The sequence below is a fragment of the Lemur catta genome, chromosome 3, assembly GCF_020740605.2.
Source record: "Lemur catta isolate mLemCat1 chromosome 3, mLemCat1.pri, whole genome shotgun sequence".
Classification (NCBI taxonomy): domain Eukaryota; kingdom Metazoa; phylum Chordata; class Mammalia; order Primates; family Lemuridae; genus Lemur; species Lemur catta.
In genome coordinates, this window is record NC_059130.1 from 29,606,484 (window position 1) to 29,615,493 (window position 9,010).

The window sequence follows — 9,010 nt, forward strand, 5'->3', positions numbered from 1 at the left end:
GTTATGGTGTGTTTTTTCCCTTTGTCTTCTCAGTGAGCCTTTGTTGGAATTTAGGTATGTATATTCTACATATGGGTAGTTTACAAGTTCATAATAAGTGCTCCTTGAGTGTAAAGCATTATACAAGGCACTTGTGGTTACATATTACAGATGGGACAGGTTTGTGGGATTTACTGTCTACCAAGGCAGATAAGACAGATAATTCATTGCAAAATTTAGTGGTGTTCTGAGGTGGGATGGAGGTTAAGAGGTAACATGGAAGTTACTAAGATACAACTGGATCAATCTTGGAATCTTGCTGAAGAAAGTGACCATATGATGCTACTTGAAGAAGGGAGGGATTGGGTGGCATGGACAGATGGAGTCATGTACATAGTTCCATGTCAGTTGGGAATCTTGGACAAAGACCTAGAGTTAGGAGAATAAGTCATCAGAAGTAAGGGGAAAAACTTTATCCCCTTGTATATAGAGCATGAAGTAGAATGTAGAGGAGCTGAGGGCAGGCAAGTCAGCTTTCCCTGCAGAATTATTCAGATAGCAAATTTTAGAAGCTTTGGAAAACCATTGGAGCTTTTGGATAGCAGTGAGACACACATAAGATAGTAGAAACACTGTGGGCAAAACATTTTGGCGTGGAGGGAAAATGGAAGTTGAGAGATCTGCATAAAGTAATAATAGTAATCTGATGTGAAACCACCATGGTCTGGATAAAGGGGTTAGAAATGAAAATAGGCAATGGGTAAATCTGAGCTATATTTTCGAGAAGGATTAGTCTTGAGCTTGAAACACCAAGAGACAGAGTCCTGAAATTTCTAAGTTGTGAAGTGAATTTAATGAGGGTTCAAGTTCAGTGGTAAGTTTTCAGTGTTTGAGAAGACAACTCAGGTTGACTTAGCAATTTGAGATACATTAGGACACCACTTTCTCTTATAGGTTTATTGGCAAATTAGTCTTTCTTTCCACAGAGGCCATATTTTTATGTGGAATGTGAAGATGAAACGCAAGTTAGGCTTGAATACAAAGGTGAGGAGGAGGTGAGGAAGAAGTGAGAAAGCAGTGATGGAGAAGAGAACTTTACATTGGCCTTCAACTCTTTGAAAGGATTTCCAGAGAGACCTCTTTATTCTGTACCATTAAAGAGAACAGAGCAAGAATGAGGCTGACAGTGAAGCTTGAGGAATTAGAGCTTGGCACTTAGGAAGAAATTCTGGTTATCTAGGTTATTGCTCATGGAGGAAGAAAAGGAGGTAATTAAAATAATTTTATAATGGAAGAGGTCCCCATATTTGTAGATAAGTGTGGACCTAACTGTGCTTGGATGCAAAGGGAAAGTTAAGTTATATCTGGAAATTTCTGTTAGTCCCATTATCCCATCACTTTCATTAAAATGCAGTTTTTGAATAAAATCTTAACTGGATCCCCTCTTCACTTGTCTGATGATCTTGCTATTCATACTTACCCTTCTCTCCCATCTTCATCTCATCATCTGTTGTTAAATCACCTGCCCCAATTCAGTAAATGAATTGTGGAACAAAGTTATGGTGTGTTTTTTTCCCTTTGTCTTCCCAACTTGATCTATAGATTCAGTGCAATCCCAGTCAAAATCCCAGCAAGTACTTCGTGGATACTGACAAACTGATTCTAAAGTTTATGTGAGGGCCTAGGGTGGTGGCTCACGCCTGTAATCTCAGCTCTCTGGGAGGCCAAGATGGGAGCATTGCTTGAGGCCAGGAGTTCAAGGCTACAGTGAGCTATTAATATGATTGTGCCACTGTACTCCAGCCTCGGTGACAGTGAGAACCCTGTCTCTGAACAAAATAAAATAAAAAAAAAGTGTATATGGAAAGGCAAAAACCACAGATTAGCCAACACAATGTTGGAGAAGAAGAACAAAGTTGGAGGACTGACACTTCCCAACTTCAAGACTTTAATGTAATAAATAATAATATAATATAATATGATATAAAGCTACACTAATCAAGACAGTGTAGTATTCATAAAAGAATAGACATAGATCAATGGAACAGAATAGAGAGTCCAGAAAAAGACTCACACAATGAAGGAACAAAGGCAATCCAGTGGAGAAAGAATAGTTTTTATTTTCTTATTTTTAATTTACTTTTTGAGACAGATTCACTGTCACCCAGGCTGGAGTGCAGTGGCATGATTATTAAAAAAATAGCATAGTACAGTAGTTCCCAAAATGGGGCCAGATATTCCTGGGTGTTCCTAAAACCCTTTTAGGGGGTTCATGAAGTCAAAACAATTTTTATAATAATGCTAAGACATCATTTGCCCCCACTCTCATTCGCTCATGAGTATACAGTGTTTTCCAGAGACTACATGGCATGTGATGTATAAGAGATTGGATGTAGAAGCAGATGTGAGAATTCAGTATTTTCTAATAAGCCAGACATTAAAGAAATTTGTGAAAATGTAAAGTAGTGCTCTTACTAATTGTGTTTTATTTTGGATAATATAGCTATTTTTTTAAACTTTTTTTTCCTTGGCCAGTTTAGTCTAATATCAAATTTTTTATTAAAAATATTTTATGTTACCATGTCATGGGTTTATTGTTTCTTAAATGAACATATGAATATTTTCAATGTTCAAATTTCTAATAAGAAATATATTGATAGACATAACCCACATAGACAAGAGCTCTTTGGGATCTGTCATAATTTTTTTTTTTACACTTTTTTTTTTTTAAAAAAAAATATGGAATGCTTCACGAATTTGCGTGTCATCCTTGTGGAGGGGCCATGCTAATCTTCTCTGTATCGTTCCAATTTTAGTATATGTACTGCCAAAGTGAGCACTGTCATAATTTTTAAGATTGTAAAGAGGTCCTAAAACCAAAGCCTGTGAGAACCACCAGTGTAGTGTAGTGGGGGGAGGGAGGAGATTATGGGAGGCAGGGAGGCCTTGCTGATAAGGTAACATTTGAGCAGAGACCTGAAGAGAGGGAATGAGCCATATGAATTTCTGGGAATGGAGCATTCCAGGCCAAAGAAACAGTAAATGTAAAGGACACGAGGCACAAGACTGTCTGGAATTCTGGAAGAACAAAGAAGTCACTATGGTTGCAATGGTGTGACTGCGAAGATGAGATCAGAAAGGTGGTGAGGATGCCAAGTCATATGTAGGGCATTGCAGGATATTTTAAGATATTTTAAGGACTTTGGCTTTTACTTTGAGTGAAATGGGAAGCTATTGGAACATTGGAGAATTATAAGAAAGAGTTAGGTAATCAGAAATACTCTTTTTTTTTTAAAAAAGAGTCTCGCTCTGTCACCCAGGCTATAGTGCAGTGGCATGATCATAGCTCACTGCAGCCTTGAACTCCTGGGCTCAAGAGATCCTCCCACCTCAGCCTCCCCAGTAGCTGGGACTACAGATGTGCACCATCATGCCTGGCTGAGTTTTTTTTTTTTTTTTTTTGAGCTATGTTGACCAGGCTGATTTCAAACTCCTGGGCCCAAGCTATCCTCCTGCCTCAGCCTCCCAAAATGCTGGGATTACAGGCATGAGCCGTCGCACCCAGCCAGAAAAACTTTTTAATAGGCTCATTCTAGCTGCTGTGTTGAGAGTAGATTGTATAGAGGCAAAGGAAGAAGGAAGAGGCTTCTTCAATAATCTGGGCTGGGACCAGGGTGGTAGAGCCACAGAGATGGTGAAAAATACTTGGAATCTGAATATATTTTGGAAGTATAGCTCTCAGGATTTGGTGATGAATGGATGTAATATGTGAGAGAAAGAGAAGACAAGGATGACCCCAAGATTTTTACATGGAAAAAATCATTCCTGGAATATCTGGAATGATGGTGTTTTCATTTATGAGATGCAGAAACCTCAGGGAGGAGGTAGGGGTGGGGATACAGAGGTTAGTTTTTTAACATGTTAGGTTTTTGATGCCCGTTAGATATTTAAGTGGAGATGTCCACCAAGTAGTTAGATACATGACTTGAATACAATGGGAGGCCTGGGCAGGAGGTAAAAATTTGGTAGATATCAGTATATTGATAATATTTAAAGCCACAAAACTGGAGATCATCTAGGGAATGAGGAGAGAAAGAACTGAGCTCTGGGCACCACAATGTTAAGAGTTCCATGAGAGGAAGAGGCACTCTCTGTCTCTCATCTCCCAAGCTTTGGTTGGAAAAACTAGGGTAGTGTTAGATGAGAACATGTTCACGAATGCAAGAGCCAAATCACATTTCTTTCACTGTTAGAAATATAATTTGATTACTGAGAGAAAATGTCACCTTAATTATTTTTCCATAATGGCCACCAATAATTTCTTTTTTTTTTTATTCCCTGCAGGTTAGAGATGACAATAATTTCTTTCTCATACTTCTTTGCCTCTAATTTTCCAATCTTTCTTCTTCCAGGCCCCTGGCCAATCAGCCATTCACTACTACTCTCCAGAATGCCACATACAGTCTTACCTCAGGCCACTTTTCCCACCATACAAAGTGGACAACCAAGTGTAATGCTCCAGCCTGCCCCTGGGAGCGTCTCCCCTCACCCCTGTCCCTTAGGGCCATGCTGAATGAGGCTATAAGGCTGCAGCAGCCTGTTTACAGTGAAGGCAAATACATCATGCTGACCTGTCTATGGACCAGACTGACTTGTTGGTTTTGACTTTGATTTGCAGAGAATTTAGAACATACATGTAATTAAACAGAATAGTTATATGAACCCCCATCTATCCATAACTCAGACTTAAAACCACAGCCATTTCTGTCCCATTCATTTTCCCCACCCATATTACCTTGAAACAAGTCCCAGACATATAATTTCACTGAAAATATTTTAATGTGTATCTCTAAAAGACAAGGAATTATTATTATTATTTTATTTATTTATTTTTTTGAGACAGTCTCGCTCTGTTGCCCAGGCTAGAGTGAGTGCCGTGGCGTCAGCCTAGCTCACAGCAACCTCAAACTCCTGGGCTTAAGCAATCCTTCTGCCTCAGCCTCCTGGGGCTATAGACATGCTCCACCATGCCCGGTTAATTTTTTCTATATATATTTTTAGTTGTCCAGATAATTTCTTTCTATTTTTTAGTAGAGACGGGGTCTCGCTCTTTCTCCGGCTGGTCTTGAATTCCTGACCTCAAGCGATCCACCTGCCTCGGCCTCCCAGAGTGCTAGGATTACAGGCGTGAGCCACTGCGCCCAGCCTAGGAATTATTTTTAAAAATCATGGTTATGCCTGAAAATAACAATAATACCTTAATATCAAATATCTAGGGAGTGTTCAAAATCAGGCCTGAATTTTTCTTCTTCTGGCAGTTGGTCTGGAAAAGTTTCCCACGAGACCATAGGTGTGAGTTGAGGAAAAGCACTGGTGCAAGGGAGATAGGTGCCGTGGATGTCTGGACCACCAGTTCATGCAGTTAACATGTGTCTTCTGGACCTGCTCAGTCCCTTATGTATCCCTTGCTCAGTCGCAACAAAACCACCATCCCTGTATTTTGTGGTGGTGTTAATTTCTGCAGTTTTTCCCAGGACAAGTGGTTCTTTTGATTTATTGTCTTCTACGAATTAATACTAGAAATCCTAGTTCTATTTAAGTATCTCCTATTGTCAGTCTCCAACTGGGGAGGCCAGTTTCTGGAACTTCTTCTTGGCTCTTCCTACCATGATGGCCCTTACTCCAGCTACTAAATATATTTATCCCAATTGTACCTTCCGAAACTGGTGAGAAACCACAGGATGGATCCATGAACCCATTTGACACACTAAGGCAGACTTGGACCAGAATTCCACTTACCGCCCAGAATCTATAAGCTCCCATTCTAACCAGACAACTATGAATGACATTTTAGGTCCTTGGGTATTGGTGTTAGCTGAAACCTCATGTATAATAAATCTCAAAATGTCTGGGCATTCCCCCCTTTTCTAGTGCACAGTTATCCTTGTAAATGGATGCAGGCTACTTTGGGGAAGGATCAAGGAAAATTTGTCAGAAATACTTGTGATGATGTTGTAGGGTCTTTGCTCAGAGGAATTTTGTCTCCCCTTCAGCTAATGGACTCTGGATCTGTGAAATGACTTACTTCTGAAAATAAAGGGAAGGACTGTGATTTTCCACTGTGGTGACTTCTGATTACTTCTTGTGATTTTTTCCCCAATTCTACAAGTAACATCTGTTTATCTCTCTGATACCTGTTTATGCCCCTTGAAACTTGTTTACCTACAAGCCATTGCCATAGATACCTGTACATTAAGGCACCCTGATTATTATCCTAGCTTTGTTGAACATTATGATACTTTTGTTTATTTTGTCTCTGAAGGTTAAGGGCTCTATGGCTTTGACTTTCTGGAAGTCCATCATTCTAATTAATACTGATTAATACTAGAAATCCTGGTTCCATTTAAGTATCTCCTACTGTCAACTCTGGCATATGGATGACAGCAACCATCAAGTTTCACAGAGGTGCTGAGGCCCCTGTCACATTTCATCTTGTCTTAGTAAAGGGCATGCTGGGCCCTTTAGGAGAATATAGTCAGGTGGTGGTCCTCGGGGTCTCACATAACAAATCCATTATAAAACTCCCACCTCTTTGAGCTTTCTCAACCCTTCAACCTTCAACCCTAACCCTAACCCTAACCCTAACCCTAACCCTAACCCTAACCCTCAACAGCATGTCAAGATAGTTCTGGCATTTCTACCTCACCTACTGTAGGCTGTCATTGAGTCCAAGCTCCAAGGAACCATCTCCTTGATTAGTACTGGCTCCAGATGTGCTTGCCAGCACATTGAACCCCAAAATATAGGTGAGTGTTTCATGTCAGTAAATTCTCCCCTATCCATCATCATGTTCTATACCCTCCCCCTCATTCCAGATTCACTCCATGTGCTCTCCAAGCTCCAACTGGTTCATATTAGCCAGGTCATGGAATTCTTTTGATATGTAACTACTTCTTCATGGAACTGCATATCTCTGAGCTGTGTTGAGGTCTAATTTTAGTTATCTCCTTGGAGATAAAAAAGAATGGCAGAGGGGGTACTTGATAAAAACAAGTAACATATTTGAGACATCTTTCTCATGTGAGGTCTTTGCAGGGTCTCCATGCAAGGGAAGGCTGCTTTTCTCTAGCAAGGAGAGAGGGTTGCTTCTGCTGACCTGGAATATTAAAAAGAATCTGGAGGTTCAAGATTCTCAGGTTCATGCACCCAAATGTCTCCTCCCAGGTTTTTTGGTCTTACTCCTCCTGTCAGAGTCCTGACTTTGATATAGGAGACCTGTTGACACTGTGCATTCAGTCTTCTTTGTAATTCTGACACCTATCAATTAGATCCCATATCTGATTTTCAGTGCAGTTTGCCTTGCAACTGAGAAGAGAGTCTCCTTAAACATTGCCATAGAGGCTCTGTGGCTTTCACAGCATGGCTTGAGTTAATAGCAGGCTGACCTGAGCCTGTAATTTTCTTTTTTTTCAAGACTTCCAAAGCAATTAACAAAAGTCAGTAGATCCTTATAATTACCATTGTCTCTATGCCATTTAAGAGTCATAGCTATGATATTTCCCAACACTTGAACTTCTACCTCATTCTAATCCACCACTGGTGAGAATCTTAGTTACCTGATGCTATCATACACCAGGAATTATCAGCAATGGAGTCTTTTTCTGCCATCTGACTAAAGAGTGATCCAGTTCCAAATTCCCATCCTGAAAGTCTAGAACCAATTGCTTTACTCAGATTCTCCCCAAAGGAAAACCTGAGTCAAAGGTTTGCATGCATTAGTTTATTTGGGAATGCAATCAAGGGAGCAGATATACAGAACAAGGGAAGAGGCATAGGAAATAAGGGAAAGATGTTATAAAGATGTGTCACTGAGTTGGCTACCACCATAGGTGACTGGTGTTTCATCCCACAGGACCTTCTCAGGGGCTTTATGAAATGCATCTCAGAACCACCAGCCAAGGGGAATGAAAAAGGGAAAGTTTATCTATTGGCTCCTGACCCCCACTGGGCAAGAGTGGTCCCACTATTGTTAACTCTTCCATGCTTCCAGGTTGTACATGCATGAGTCTTTGTGGGTTCTTGCAAAGAAACCCCAGGGCAGGAGAGAGAAAGTACATAGTGCAGGCCAGGCTTGGTGGCACACACCTGTAATCCTAGCACTTCGGAAGGCCAAGGCAGGAGGATCACTTGAGGCCAGGAGTTCAAGACCAGCCTTGAGTAAGAACAAGACCATGTCTCTACAAAAATAAAAAATAAAAAAAAAAGTTAGCTGGGCATGGTGGTGCATGCCTGTAGTCCCAGCTACTCGGGAGGCTGAGGCAGGAGGACTGCTCAAGCCCAGGAGTTTGAGGCTTTTTGAGTCCAGAGAATTTACAGAATAGGTGTCTGTTATAATGCGTGATAGTACCTTTGAGACATCCTCATGGCAGTGTGTCAGAGGGAATTAATTGCAAGGAGGGTTATGGAAGAGAGAAGATGGCTGCTGTGCCCAGGCAGGATTCCTGGACAGTGTCCTTCTCCTCCTGGTCTTCCCCTCAATGAAGCTGAGATTTCATTAATGACTGTTCCTCTTCCTCTTACCTGAATGTGTTATCTTAGAAGTCCCAGGTTTTGCCACTCCTTCCTTTCTAGGTCCTGACTTCTTTTCCAGTTCTGGGGGCTTTCTAATTGCTCTGAGGCTGAGAGAAAGGCCCAGAGAAAAGCTCTGAGAGAAGCCCAGCTCTCTCCTCCTCTGCTGTGTCTCCTGGTGGAATCCATGACCCATGGTTGGAAACCCTGGGATCCTCACAGCCTGCTAGCCTCACCCAGAGCCTCCAGGGCCAGGTTCTAAACTACCTCCCTCCCAAATAAGCCCTCTGCTTTGGGCTCTCTCTGACATGGGGGTTTGGTTTTCCCATCCCACATCGGCTTTTTGCCACTGCATGAAACTGTACCCCAGGGACTGGACTACTGCTCAAGCTCACTTCACCACCATTTTCTTCCCTGCTGAGCTGAGCCAACTCTCCTCTGGGCGGGTCCTTCTCTCCTTGCA

General features: G+C 41.4%; 1 non-coding gene across 1 annotated transcript; it reads right to left on the reverse strand.

Moving 5' to 3' along the window:
- Window positions 1-2,712: 2,712 nt before the first annotated feature.
- On the reverse strand, window positions 2,713-2,819 carry LOC123636129. The gene has a single exon (XR_006734340.1). It is a non-coding gene; the product is annotated as a U6 spliceosomal RNA (small nuclear RNA).
- Window positions 2,820-9,010: the final 6,191 nt, after the last annotated feature.